The sequence below is a fragment of the Canis lupus genome, chromosome 34 (assembly GCF_011100685.1).
Source record: "Canis lupus familiaris isolate Mischka breed German Shepherd chromosome 34, alternate assembly UU_Cfam_GSD_1.0, whole genome shotgun sequence".
Taxonomy (NCBI): domain Eukaryota; kingdom Metazoa; phylum Chordata; class Mammalia; order Carnivora; family Canidae; genus Canis; species Canis lupus.
Genome location: NC_049255.1, coordinates 15,578,018 through 15,590,900, shown reverse-complemented (window position 1 = coordinate 15,590,900; position 12,883 = coordinate 15,578,018).

Below are 12,883 nucleotides of genomic sequence, written 5' to 3'. Positions count from 1 at the left end.
AACTTGAGACATTCTGTTAAGTGAAATGTGTCAGTCAGAGAAAGACAAATCCTGTATGATCTCACTTATGTGTGGAATCTGAATAACAACAACAAGAAACACATAGATATAGAGAACAGATTAGTGATTGCCAGAGAGAGAGGGTGTGAGAGTAGATAGATGAAATGGGTGAAAGGAAAAAAAAGTGGTGATAATGAGTATTTTTACTTCATTTCTGATCATAGAGGAAAGTTTTAGTACCTCAACATTAAGTATTTGGTTTGCAGTAGAATTTTTTTGACACATTTTAAAAGATTAAGGAAATTTCCTACTATTCCTACTTTTCTAACAGTTTTTTTTAATGAACAGGATATGAATTTTATCAAAATTTTTTTCTGTAACTGTGGAGTGATAGTATAATTTTTATTCTAATATTTAAAGTGGTAAATTATATTGATTGATTTCTTTTATTCAAATTGAAGTATAACATATATATTAAAATGCACAAGTCTTAAGTGTACAGCTTGATGAATTTTTGCACATGTATACACCCATGTGATTACTGTTTAGATCAAGGTTTAGATGACCTTTATCCACCAGAAAGTTCCTTTGTGCTCATTCTCAGCCAATACTCAGAGGCAACCAGTACTTCCATCTTTATTTTTTTTTTAAGATTTTATTTATTTATTCATAAGAGACACAGAGAAATAGAGACAGAGACAGAGGCAGGGAGAGAAGCAGGCTCCATGAAGGGAGCCTGATGTGGTACTCGATCCCAGGACTCCAGGATCACGCCCTGAGCCAAAGGCAGATGCTCAAGCACTGAGCCAAACAGGCGTCCCTATTTCCATCTTTATCACCATGGATTATTTTTGTTTTTTTTTTTTAATAAATTTATTTTTTATTGGTGTTCAATTTGCCAACATATAGAATAACACCCAGTGCTCATCCCATCAAGTGCCCCCCTCAGTGCCCGTCACCCAGTCACCCCCACCCCTTGCCCACCTTCACTTCCCCCACCCCTAGTTAGTTTCCCAGAGTTAGGAGTCTCTCATGTTCGGTCTCCCTTTCTGATATTTCCCACTCATTTTTTCTCCTTTCCCCTTTATTCCCTGTCACTATTTTTTATATTCCCCAAGTGAATGAGACCAGATGTTTGTCCTTCTCCGATTAACTTATTTCACTAAGCATAATACCCTCCAGTTCCATCCATGTCGAAGCAAATGGTGGGTATTTGTCGTTTCTAATCCATGGATTATTTTTGCTTGTTAACTTCACATAAATGAAATCATACATTATGTATTTTCAGTATCTGGCTTCATTCACTCAAATAAATGTTTTTTTTTTTTGACTCTAGTGTTATTTAACAACATGTATCTTAATTTCTAGGTAGAAGGCCTTTTTTGGTTTCTTATTTTGTTATTAATATTAGTTTTATTGCATTTTACTAAGAGAATGTTTAGTAAGAGACCACTGTTGGTATATTTCTTCCTTTCATAATGCTTGGAGGTTTTCTTTGTGACCCAGGTCAGGAATATAATTTTAAAAAATGAAATGTACATTTATTTGAATAGTTGGTTTCCTTAGAAGAAAGCCCATGCTTTTGGAGAAGACTTTTAAGGCTTTTAGGTAGGTGGTAAAGCAGGCAGGTATGTTCCATCACCTCTTCCACTGTTATAACTGTATTCTATTGCCACATTGGAGATCCAGTTTCAAAGTTTTAGCTTAAGAATGTAACCAAAGTTTTTGATTCCTGGGATGTTGTATAGTTCAGAGGTCAAGGGCTTTCAGAGTCCAGCTCTGCCCTTCACTAACTTATGTCCATTTCCTTATCCATATAACAGACAATGGTATTCATTTCATATTATTTCTGTGATGACTGAATGAGATAACTTGTATAAAATATCTGGTAAACGGAATAGGTAGGCACTTGATTGATAGCAGCCATGGCTGTGATTCTATTAGCCTCAGATTAGGTTATTATATTATTACATGCTATTATATATATATTATACATATCACATGCTATTCTCACCAACACACAAGAAAAATGCCATGTAGTTTCATAGCAGCTTAAACAGCAGTGGAGCCCAGTTTGAGAGGAGCAAGCATCCACTAAAGAAACCCTACTTCCCTAAATTAACAGACTGTCCCTCATACATATCAAAATCCTGTAGAAAAAGCATCACAGTAAAGCATGGCAGTTCCTTACACATGTGTGTGAATTATGATATGGATAATTCTTTTCAACATCAACATGAATTAAGGCCAGTTTGGCCACCAGGAAGGATAGATTCAGGTAGACTTAGGGGGAAGTCCTTCTGAGAGGGTTGGGAAGAAGGGCAGGAAATGGAAGTAGCAAAGAAAGATGATAAAGGTTCTTTCCTTCATTACTTTGCTCAGAAATGGGCCCTGCTAGGGATCACTAGTTGAAACTAATGATCAGTTCACTAGGAGCATTGTCAGGTGCTCCCAGAGGCTGAAGCCTCTACATTCAGATTTGATCCTCCCTAGCAGCAGTCTGAAATTATACCTCTTCCTCACCTCTCTGCTACTTTTAGGTTGTCCTTTTGGCTTGTAGCCAAATCCTTGCGCTCAGTCTCATTCATGACTGTCTTCCAGTCTCAGAAGAGTGAACATGAAGGAAAAGGAGTGGGGGAGGGCAGTAGGAGGGAAGGATATACAGACGTGCCACGGGGAAACTCCTACCTGTGACATTCTGGTGCTTCTCAAGGTTACAGGGATCAAGCTGCTTGCAGTCAGTTGTGATTGCAGTAGAGAATGACTGGTTGTGTTAATAACAGTGTGCTCCAGGGCTGATTGATGTGGTGACAGCACCAGGTTTGCAGGAACCCCACTGCCAAGGCTTAGGACCTCACTGGGACTGTCGACAACTTCTTTTTCTATTCGACTCACATTGCAACCACCTGAGAAGCATGTTGTCCAAAATTTCAAAGGGAGCCAAGCAGAATTAATAGACCAGAGGCAGCACTGAGTATTATTCATTGACAGGTTAAAAAAAAATTGGATTTTTTTTTTAAAAAGGTCAACTGAAGTGAATATAAGGTGTGGTTGTTGAGAAACATGCTTATCATATTCCAGTCCTAACAGGCTCAGCGGGTTTCATGTGGCTATTTACGTTGCCACTTACCATCTTACAACAAAATCATCACTTGGTAATCTGTGTGTAACTAACTCACTCACTGGTCAGTGCTCAGTCATGGCACGCCTATTTTCATTAGGTTTCAAAGTTTCTCAAAAGAAAAAAAATCATAACTTTCCTATAAGATTGACTTCAAAACACAAGTATTAATGTGTACAAGTGCTTATAATTGTGTTCAGCAATTTTTCATTTTATTTTTTGAGTATACTTGTAAAATAGAACTAGTTGACTTTTCGAAGTTTTGTGAAGTTTTAGGAATGACTTTATATATTAGAGTTTTAATATATAACCTTTAATTTTAATTTCTAGTTGAATACTGGTATAATCAAGGAAGGAATCAACAGAATGTGTTGGAAAATGGATGAGACGGTGGATCTGGACTTTGTTCAGAAGTAGAAATCATGTTTGTGAATAAGCCTCAGTATGATCAGCCCTGGAGGGAGGAACTCCCACTAACTCGAGGGCTCATAGGAGTCATACAAATCAGAATGCCTAGTTTATTAATACTGTGAGAAATATAACCAGCTGGCATAAATTTCTCTTCTAATAGTCAAAGTTATGGGAAGTCAAATCATAACCAGAGGACAGTTTTGGATTACTTAGAATTTGTCGAAACCAGATGACTGGTACATTCTCTTCCTGTAGGCAGATGCACTAGCACAGAGTCAGAACACAGAGTTTTATATTAATGGAAAGTTTAAGAGAATCAGGAAAAACTAACTTGAGCTATCCTATCTATCCAATACAAGCGATAATCTTGCTAACTGCTTTGATCGCTTACATTTATCTTCAAACCAGAGACCAGATTTATTCCTTCCTCTTCCAATGACAGAGCATGGGTAGAACCTGCCAAGGTCTGTCTCTGGGGTCGCTTCTTTCCCCAGTGGCTGAAACCACTCCTCTCTTCACATCTACTTCAATGTACACACCTACTGCTAATGTCACATTCATTCTTTTATTTCTTAGTATAGACTTAGGAACGGAATATTTTCCTTGCTAGATCAGAGGAGGAGCCCATTTCGGTAGGTCATGTCAAATCATGTCAAATTGTTTTCCAAAATGAATGTATCCGTTTACACTCAATCAGACCTTTTTTGTTTCACATTCTAGCCAACCCTTGGTATTTGTATTTTTTGGCCAATCAATGTTTGTAAAATGGCATCTTATTTTATTGTGGTTTTAACTTATATTTTCCTGGGGTTTTTGTTTGTTTTACAAACTGAGCATCTTTTCATTTGTTCCTTGGTTATACTTCTTATCTGCATCTATTGAAATTGCCACATGGATTTTTCTTCAACCAGTTAATACAGTGGATTAACAGTAAGAGATTTTCCTATGTTTTGCTCACATTGCATAGAATTGATTATGAAATACTAAATTTTTTAAAAATTGTAGACTTGGTTTAATAATATTTTATTTAGGGCTTTTACATATAAATTTGAAGTTAAGGTTGGCCTGTAATTTAACTTTTTCTTATTATCCTGTTTAATCTTTTCTTGTTACAATGTCATTAATCTCAGACCAATTTTTCTCTTTTCTGAAAGAGCCTGGTAATTTATTTTTGAGAAGAATCTGAACTGCTGATTCATCTTTCTCCATTATTTTAAAGCCATCCAAGCTTTCAGTAAGTCTTGTGTCAGTTGTGATCATTTACTTTTTCCTGAGAATTTGTCATTTTTCTTCTAACTCTGGGAAACCAACAAGGGGTAGTGGAAGGGGAGGTGGGTGGGTGGATGGGGTGACTGGATGATAGGCACTGAGGGGGGCACTTGACAGGATGAGCACTGGGTGTTACACTGTATGTTGGCAAATCAAACTCCAATAAAAAATTAAAAAAAATAATTTGTCATTTTTGACTTTTTTTTAATTTGTAAAATTTTTTTTTAGTGAGGCACAATTTATGTGTAGTAAATGCACAGACTGTTGGAAGAGCACCCATAGAGACATAGAATATGTTTATAACTGCAGAAGGTTTTTCAATGCCTCTTTCCAGGGAATCTTGCCCTCTACTTCCAAGAAACATTTTCTGTTCTGATTTCTACCATGGTTTGTCTTGTTTGTTCTTGAATTTTGCATAAGTGGAATTACATAGTATGTAGTACTCTTTTGAGTGCAAATTCTTTCAAACATTTTTTTGAGTTCGTTCATGTTGCTGCATTATATTTTGTTACTGTTTATTGCTGAGTCATGTTCCCTTGTATAAATATTCCATTGTCTGTCCATTTTCCTAGTAATGTACATTTCTCTTGTTTCCATTTTGAGTGTTACAAATGAAGCTGCTCTGAACAGTCATGAGCAAGTCTCTTTATGGACATATGCTTTCACTTTTCTTGGGTAAATATCTGAAAGTAGAATTGCTGGCTTATAGAATAGGGGAATAAACTAGCTAAGAAACTGCCATACATTTTCCAATAGATTTAGTGTTTTACCTTTACCAGCAGTATAAAAGAGTTCTGGTATATCTGCTTTTTTCTTTTCTTTCCTCAAGTTTTTATTTAAAGTCATCTAGTTTACATACAGTGCAATATTAGTTTGAGGTGTAGAATTTAGTAATTCATCACTTTCATACAATACCTGGTGCTCATCACAAGTGCCCTCCTTAATACCTATCACCTATTTAACCTATTCCCCTGCCCACCTCCCCTCAAGTAATCCTCAGTTTGTTCTCTACAGTTAAGACTGTTTCTTGGTTTGCCTCTCTTTTATCCCTCCTTTGTTCATTTGTTTTGTTTCTTAAATTCCACTTGAATGAAATCATATAGCATTTGTCTTTCTCTGACTGACTTATTTGGTTAGTATAATACTCTCCATCCATGTGGAGATATGTATATGTGTATATATATACATATATATATATATATGCACCTTACATCTTCATCCATCATCAATCTATGGACATTTGTGCTCTTTCCATAATTTGGCTGTTGTTGATAATGCTGCTATAAACATCAGGGTGTATGTATTCCTTCAAATTAGTATTTTTGTTACCTTTGGGTAAATATCTAGTAGTGCAATTGCTGGATTGTAGAGTAGTTCTGTATCTCCTTTTTTGCCAATTTTTGGTATTGTCCAGGTTTTTCAATTTAGCCATTCAAGTGGTTGGGTAGTAATATGCTGTTGTGATTTTAACATGTATCTCTCTAGGATTAAAGATTTGGAGCATCTTTTCATGTGCATATTTGTCATTCTTACATCTTATTTTATGAAGTCTCTCAAAGTTTTGGCCCATTTTTTAATATAGTAGTTTCTCTTTCTATTGATTGTTAGTTCTTTATATTTTCTGAATATAAATTCTTTTTCAGAAATATATATGGCAAATATACTCTCCCTATTTTGTCTTTTTATTTCCTTAACTGTGTCTTTTGATGTATAAAGTTTTGTAATCTTAGTGATGTATAATTTATTAAATTTTTAGAGTTAATGTTTTTTGATCCTCTCTAAGAAACCTTTGTGTCTACTCCAGGTTGTCAATCTATTTTCCTATGTGTTTTAACCAGATTTATGATTTTGGCTTTTACATTTAGGTTTATGGCTCATTGAATTAATTTTTTAATGTTGAATTGTCTCATTTATTGACATAAAATTGTTCTTAGCATTCCTTTACCACTCTTTTAATGTCTTTAGGGCCCGAATTTTGTCTTTTTTTATTTACTCTTTTTCTTGATTAGTAGTTCTTACAATTTACCAATTTTATTGCTCTTGCCAGAGACTCAACTTTTACTTTTGTTGATATTAGTTATTGTTTGTTTCTACTTCGTTTATTTCTATTCCTATGGTTACTATTTCCTTTTCTCTTTTTACTTTGGCTTTAATTTTCTTTTTCTAATTTCTTAAAGTGAAAATTAAAATCACAGATTTTGTTTTCTAATATATGCTACCAATTTCCCTCTAAGCACTGCTTTAGCTATATCCCATAAATTTTGTCATGTTTGTGTTTTCATTATCCTTCATTTGAAAGCATTTTTTAAGTTTCTGTTTCTATTTTTCTCATGGTTACTTAGAAGCTTACTTCTCAGATATTTGGGAGGTTAACTCAGTCTTCACATTTTTTATCATAAAAAAACACCTACTAATGATTTTCATGTATCTTTATCTCTGTTTTTATCTTTTTACTTCAAATTTAATTTTTAACCTCTAATCATTGCTGTATCTCCAATTATATTTTTTATTCTTACATTATTTATTTGTTCCTTCTCTCTGTCTTGTTCAGCTTTGCCAATGATTTAATTTTATTACTTTTTTCAAAGAACTGATTTTCAGCTCTGTTGATATTTCCTTTTCCCTTTTAAGTAGACTTCATTTTTCAAAATTTAATTTCAATTAACTAACATATAAAATATCTTTAGTTTCAGATGTAGGGATCAGTAATTCATCAGTTGCATATAACACCCAGTGCTCATCACATCACAAGCCCTCCTTAATGCCTGTCACCCAATTGCCTCATCCCCACACCCAACTCCCCTTCAGGGACCCTCAGTTTGTTTTCCATAATTAAGAATCTCTCATGGTTTGTCTCCTTCTTTGACTTCTTCCCATTTAGTTTTCCCTCCCTTCCCCTACGATCCTCTGCACTGTTTTTTATATTCTACACATGAGTGAAACCAGATGATAATTGTCTCTCCCTGATTGACTTGTTTTGCTCTGCAAAATACCTTCCAGCTCCATCCACATTGATGTAAATGGTGAGTATTCATCCTTTCTGATGGATGAGTAATATTCCATTGTATATATATATATATATACATATATACCACATCTTCATCTTTTCATCTGTCGATGGACATCTTGGTTCTTTCTAGAGTTTGGCTATTGATATAGCTGCTATGAACACTGGGGTGAAGGCACCCTTTTTTGTTTGTTTGTTCTAGATTTATTTATTTATTTATTTGAGAGAGAGCAAGAGTAAGAGAACAGAAGGCAGATGCTTAACCAACTGAGCCTCCCAGGAGCTTCACAGGTACCCCTTTGGATCAATACATTTGTTTCTATGGGGTAAATTCCCAGTAGTGCAAGTGCTTGGTCATAGGGTAGCAGTATTTTTAATTTCTTGGAGAACCTCCATACTGCTTTCCGAAGTGGCTGTACCAGCTTTCATTTCCACCAACAGTGTATGAATGTTTCCCTTTCTCTGCATCCTTGCCAAAATACGTTGTTTCCTGACTTATTAATTTTAACCGTTCTGACTGATGCTATCTCATTGTGGTCTTGATTTGTATTTCCCTGATGCCAAGTGATGTTGAGTATTTTTTCATGTGTCGGTTGACCATTTATCAATTATGTCTTTTGCAAATATTTGCTCCCAGTCTATGATGTTTGTCTTCTCATTATCTTGAGATCTTGTTTTTATTTTCATTTTATTTCTAAAAGATTTTATTTATTTATTTGACAGCAAGACAGCACAAGCAGGGGAAGTAGGAGAGGGAGCGGGAGAAGCAGGATCCCCAATCCCAGGACCGTGGAATCGTGACCTGAGCCAAAGGCCGATGTTTAACCAACTAAGCCACCCAGGAGCCCCAAGATTGTGTTTTATTATTGCAATGAGCTTGCTGTTATCTTTATTATTACCTCTCTTCGAATATCCCTGATTTATTTTGCTCCTTCAAATTTCATTTGATTTATTCTACTGTTATTCTAACATACTAAATTGGATATTCACCTTATCTACTTTCAACCTTTCTAATCAGAATTTAGATTATGAATTTCTTTTTAAAAGCCACAGCAGCTGCATCTTCTAAGTTTTGATTGATAGGGTGGATAAAAATGGACTAGAAATTTTAAAAAAATGAGTTTGAAACTAACGATACACTATATGTAATTAATTGAATTTAAATAAAATAAGGTTAAAGAATTTAAAAATAAAAAAAACAATAAAATTACTACCAATCAAAATTTATGAGATGTGACTAAACTGACACTTGGAAAATTTCAAATGTATCTTTTAGAGTTTTCTTTTGCTATTGATTTTTAAAAATTGCCTTGTGTTTAGAAACACAGTGTTTTTATATAATATGTGTATTTGTATATTTGTGTATTTTATATAATATGGATTTTAAAATATGTTGAGTATTGCTTATAGTCTAGATTGGAAAACAGGCAATTTTTAAAAATATTCCATGTCTGCCTAAAAGTATGCATTCTATTATTTCAGGTAGATTATCATCTCTTTTCTTGATAATTCAAAATCTGTTGACTCTCATCAATGGAAGCTTCTTTTCTTTATGCACTTGTGTTTTTCACTTTACCTGATAAAATTCTTTAAGACCTTTACTTTGGCTCCATCAGAAAAGATTCACTTCTGTTTCTGCCAGGTGTCTGCAGTAATATCAACTCAGGAACCCTTTCACTGAATTTTTCAGCTGGGAAATTTTATGTGGCTATACAGTAGTAAAAATTCCTGCCCCAAATGAGAGCTGCTTGAGGTGGGCAGGAATATCCAGAAGGTACTATTTTCTTTTTGTTGTCTGTTCCTCCTAGAGTCATGTATCTCAACATTTCTTTCTGTAGGGGATATATATATATATATATATATATATATATATATATATATATTAGTTTATTGACAGAAGAGTCAGCCACCTTTATGCTGTCTCATCTTTGTATAGAGGCCTTTAATATAAATTCTCATGTGGTAGAGGTCCTAGGTCCCTGTCCCTGTCCAAGTTTTAAAAACTCCCTTCCTCTCTATCTTAATAAAATTGAGTTATGAAATCTCACTTTGTGTGTACTCTTAGCTTAGGTTAAATGATGTCGCAATAATAAATTAACTCTAAATTCCTTACATATTATTTCTTACTTTATGCTACCTATTTTGAGTAAGTTGGTGCAGAGCTCTGCTCTATGGAATCACCTAGGGACCCAAGCTGATATAGTTTCCACCATCTTGGCTTACGACTTTGGCATTTGCTAAAGCAAAATAATGGAAGATAGAAGGCACATGGGGCATTTCACTGCTGAGGCAGTGACTCACATCACTTCTGCACACATTTCATAGACCCTCATTGGGCACACAAATCACTTATCCTTAAGTGGATTGAAAAGTGTAGTTTTCTGGGCACCAAGGGAGGAGGAAAATAAAATAGAATTTGATGATATATGCCATTGTCTCTGGGATAGCCACTACACATTACTGTTGTAAGCATTCCTAAGACTTTGAGTTGTCAGTTCCAATTTATGAACAACAATTAACCTACTTTACAAGTTCTTCAAAGATATTATACATTATTTAACAATTATATGATGAAAAATCAGACCTTTAAAAATATTTCAAAACCTCACATCCATAGTGTGCATTGGCAAGACACTTCAAAGCTAACTAGACCCAATGTGATTTTAAGACCAACCAATTGTGGTCATTGGTGTCACAAAGGGGGACATAGAAAGTATATCTTGAGGCAATTCATTTATCAGTAGAGTCTGGCACTTTTCCTTGTAAGATTTAACAGTCTATTTGCTCAGGTAGGGTCTACGTGTTTTTTTCCTAAGATTTGTATAGAAAATTAATCATTTTTAGATAAAACCTTGCATGTTCATATTAACATATTTCATCTTTATTTGCTCTAAAGAATTAATTATTTTCAAAGAATTACAATCACCATCATCATCATGGTCATTAATTACTACCAATATCAGTGAATACATACTGAGTATGGGGCACTAGATTTCATATGAATTTACATAACTCAGAGGAGCATTTCTCATCATGAAATTTTTTAACCCAGAAGAATTAAATTATGGTTCTTTCAGATAATTCATAATTCTGCTTCTTCTTTTTCCTGATCTTTCTTCAGCCACAGTGATTCTTTATTCTTATACATTTTTATTTGACATTTTACGTCTTTTAGACTAACAAGGTTAAAGGAAATTTTAAAGCAGTTGGTTTCTAAAGGATATATCACAGTGCCTTCAAGGAACCTGAAAATAGGAGAAATAAAATTGCCTTTGGAAGTTAAACCTCAAAATCAGCACACAACGGCTCAAAGAAGAGATTTCCAGGCCAGTAAGACTTGACTAAGTGGATTGGATGGTATTGTCTACTAGCTTCATTCTTTCCTCATCTGTTTCCTCACCATACTGAGGAAACAGATGAGGAAACACCACTACCCCAGCTAAGCTATCTTTTCCACCATTCCACTGAATCCTTTCTTGCTAAAGTCACAAATATCCTCCATGTTGCCAAATCCAATAGTCTTTAGATTTAGAGAATGAACACTCCTCCTCAGAAGACTTTTCAAATAACTGGTTCTCCCACCATCTTGAAACATTTTTTTATTTTGGTTTCAGGAACATGTGCCACTGGTTTTTCTGTTTCATTGGTTGCTTTTCCTTCTCTCCTTTGCTAGATTCTCCTTATTTCTGCTTCCAAATGGGAGTTGCCTCAGGCTTCAGTCTTGAAGTCCTTTCTCTTTTCTATCTGTAACCACCATCCTGAGGAATTGAATTCAATCCGGTGGCTTTAACAACCACCTACATGCCGATGACTTCAGTTCTAATTTATTACCTATTGATTTTAGACTATCAACTATTTATCCAACTGCCTACTCAAAATCTGCCTTCTGACTTCCGATAGGTACACTAAACTCATCATATCCAAAAGCAAAATCTTGATTGCCTTCTCCTATCCAAATATGGATCTTCATTCATCTATTGATCAGATCTCAAGCTTTGAGTATATCTTTCTAAACACATTCCAAATCCTGCTGTTTCTTACCTTTTTTTGCCATTTTCTGCCCTGCTCCAAGTTACCATCATCTCTTACCTGACCCTGCAATATATACCTATCCTGCTTCCCCATTGGCACTGTGCCCCCCTTAGTCAATTCTCCATGTTCCAGCTGGAGTGCTCCTTTTAAAATACAAATCTGAGCACAATACTCTTCTGTTAAAAATCCTTTAATAGCTTTTATTACATTAGGAGAAGATCCAAAATTCCTTATCATGTCCTAAAACTTAGAGGACTCTTAGTGATCTGGTCCCTGACTGCCTTTCCCAGATCATCCTAACATTCTCTTCTTCACCCTTTGAACTCCAATAATATTGGTCTACTATCTGTTTCTCAAACATATCGAGAATGTTTCCACTGCAGGGCTTTCCCCCTGTCTGAACACTTGTCTCATGTCCACTTGGCTTGTTTTCTTACTTATTCAAGTTCCTGTTCAAATATCACTGACTCAAATAGTTCTTAACTGACCACTCAATTTAAAGCAGCATCTCTTAAACCTCTGGTTTTTTCCTGCTTAATTTTTCCTTCATAGCACTTACTACTAACTGTTTTTATATGATTGATCTATATATTTACATGTTTTTTATTGCCTTTATCTCTTTCTCCCATTTGGAACATAAAATTTATGAGGACAGAGATTTTATATGAAGCCCTTAGACTCACCATACCATTGGGGCACCTGGGTGGCTCAGTAGGTTAAGCATCCAACTCTTGGTTTCAGCTCAGGTCATGATATCAGGGTTGTGGAATCAAGACCAATGTTGGGATCTGACCTCAGCAAGGAGTCTGCTTGAGTGTTTTTCCTTCTACTCCTCCCCCTAAATCTGTTCTCTTTCTCTTTCTGTCTATAAAATAAATAAATCTTAAAAAAAAAGAATCATCATAGAGTTGTACTATGAGCACCTAAGCATTCAGTAAGTGTTTGTTAATGTTAGAATAGATTAATATTTTGACATTTTGATTTTCCCTCTAGTCCTTTAAAATGTAGTTAATTTGAGTTCACTCTTCAGGAATGGTTTTCTG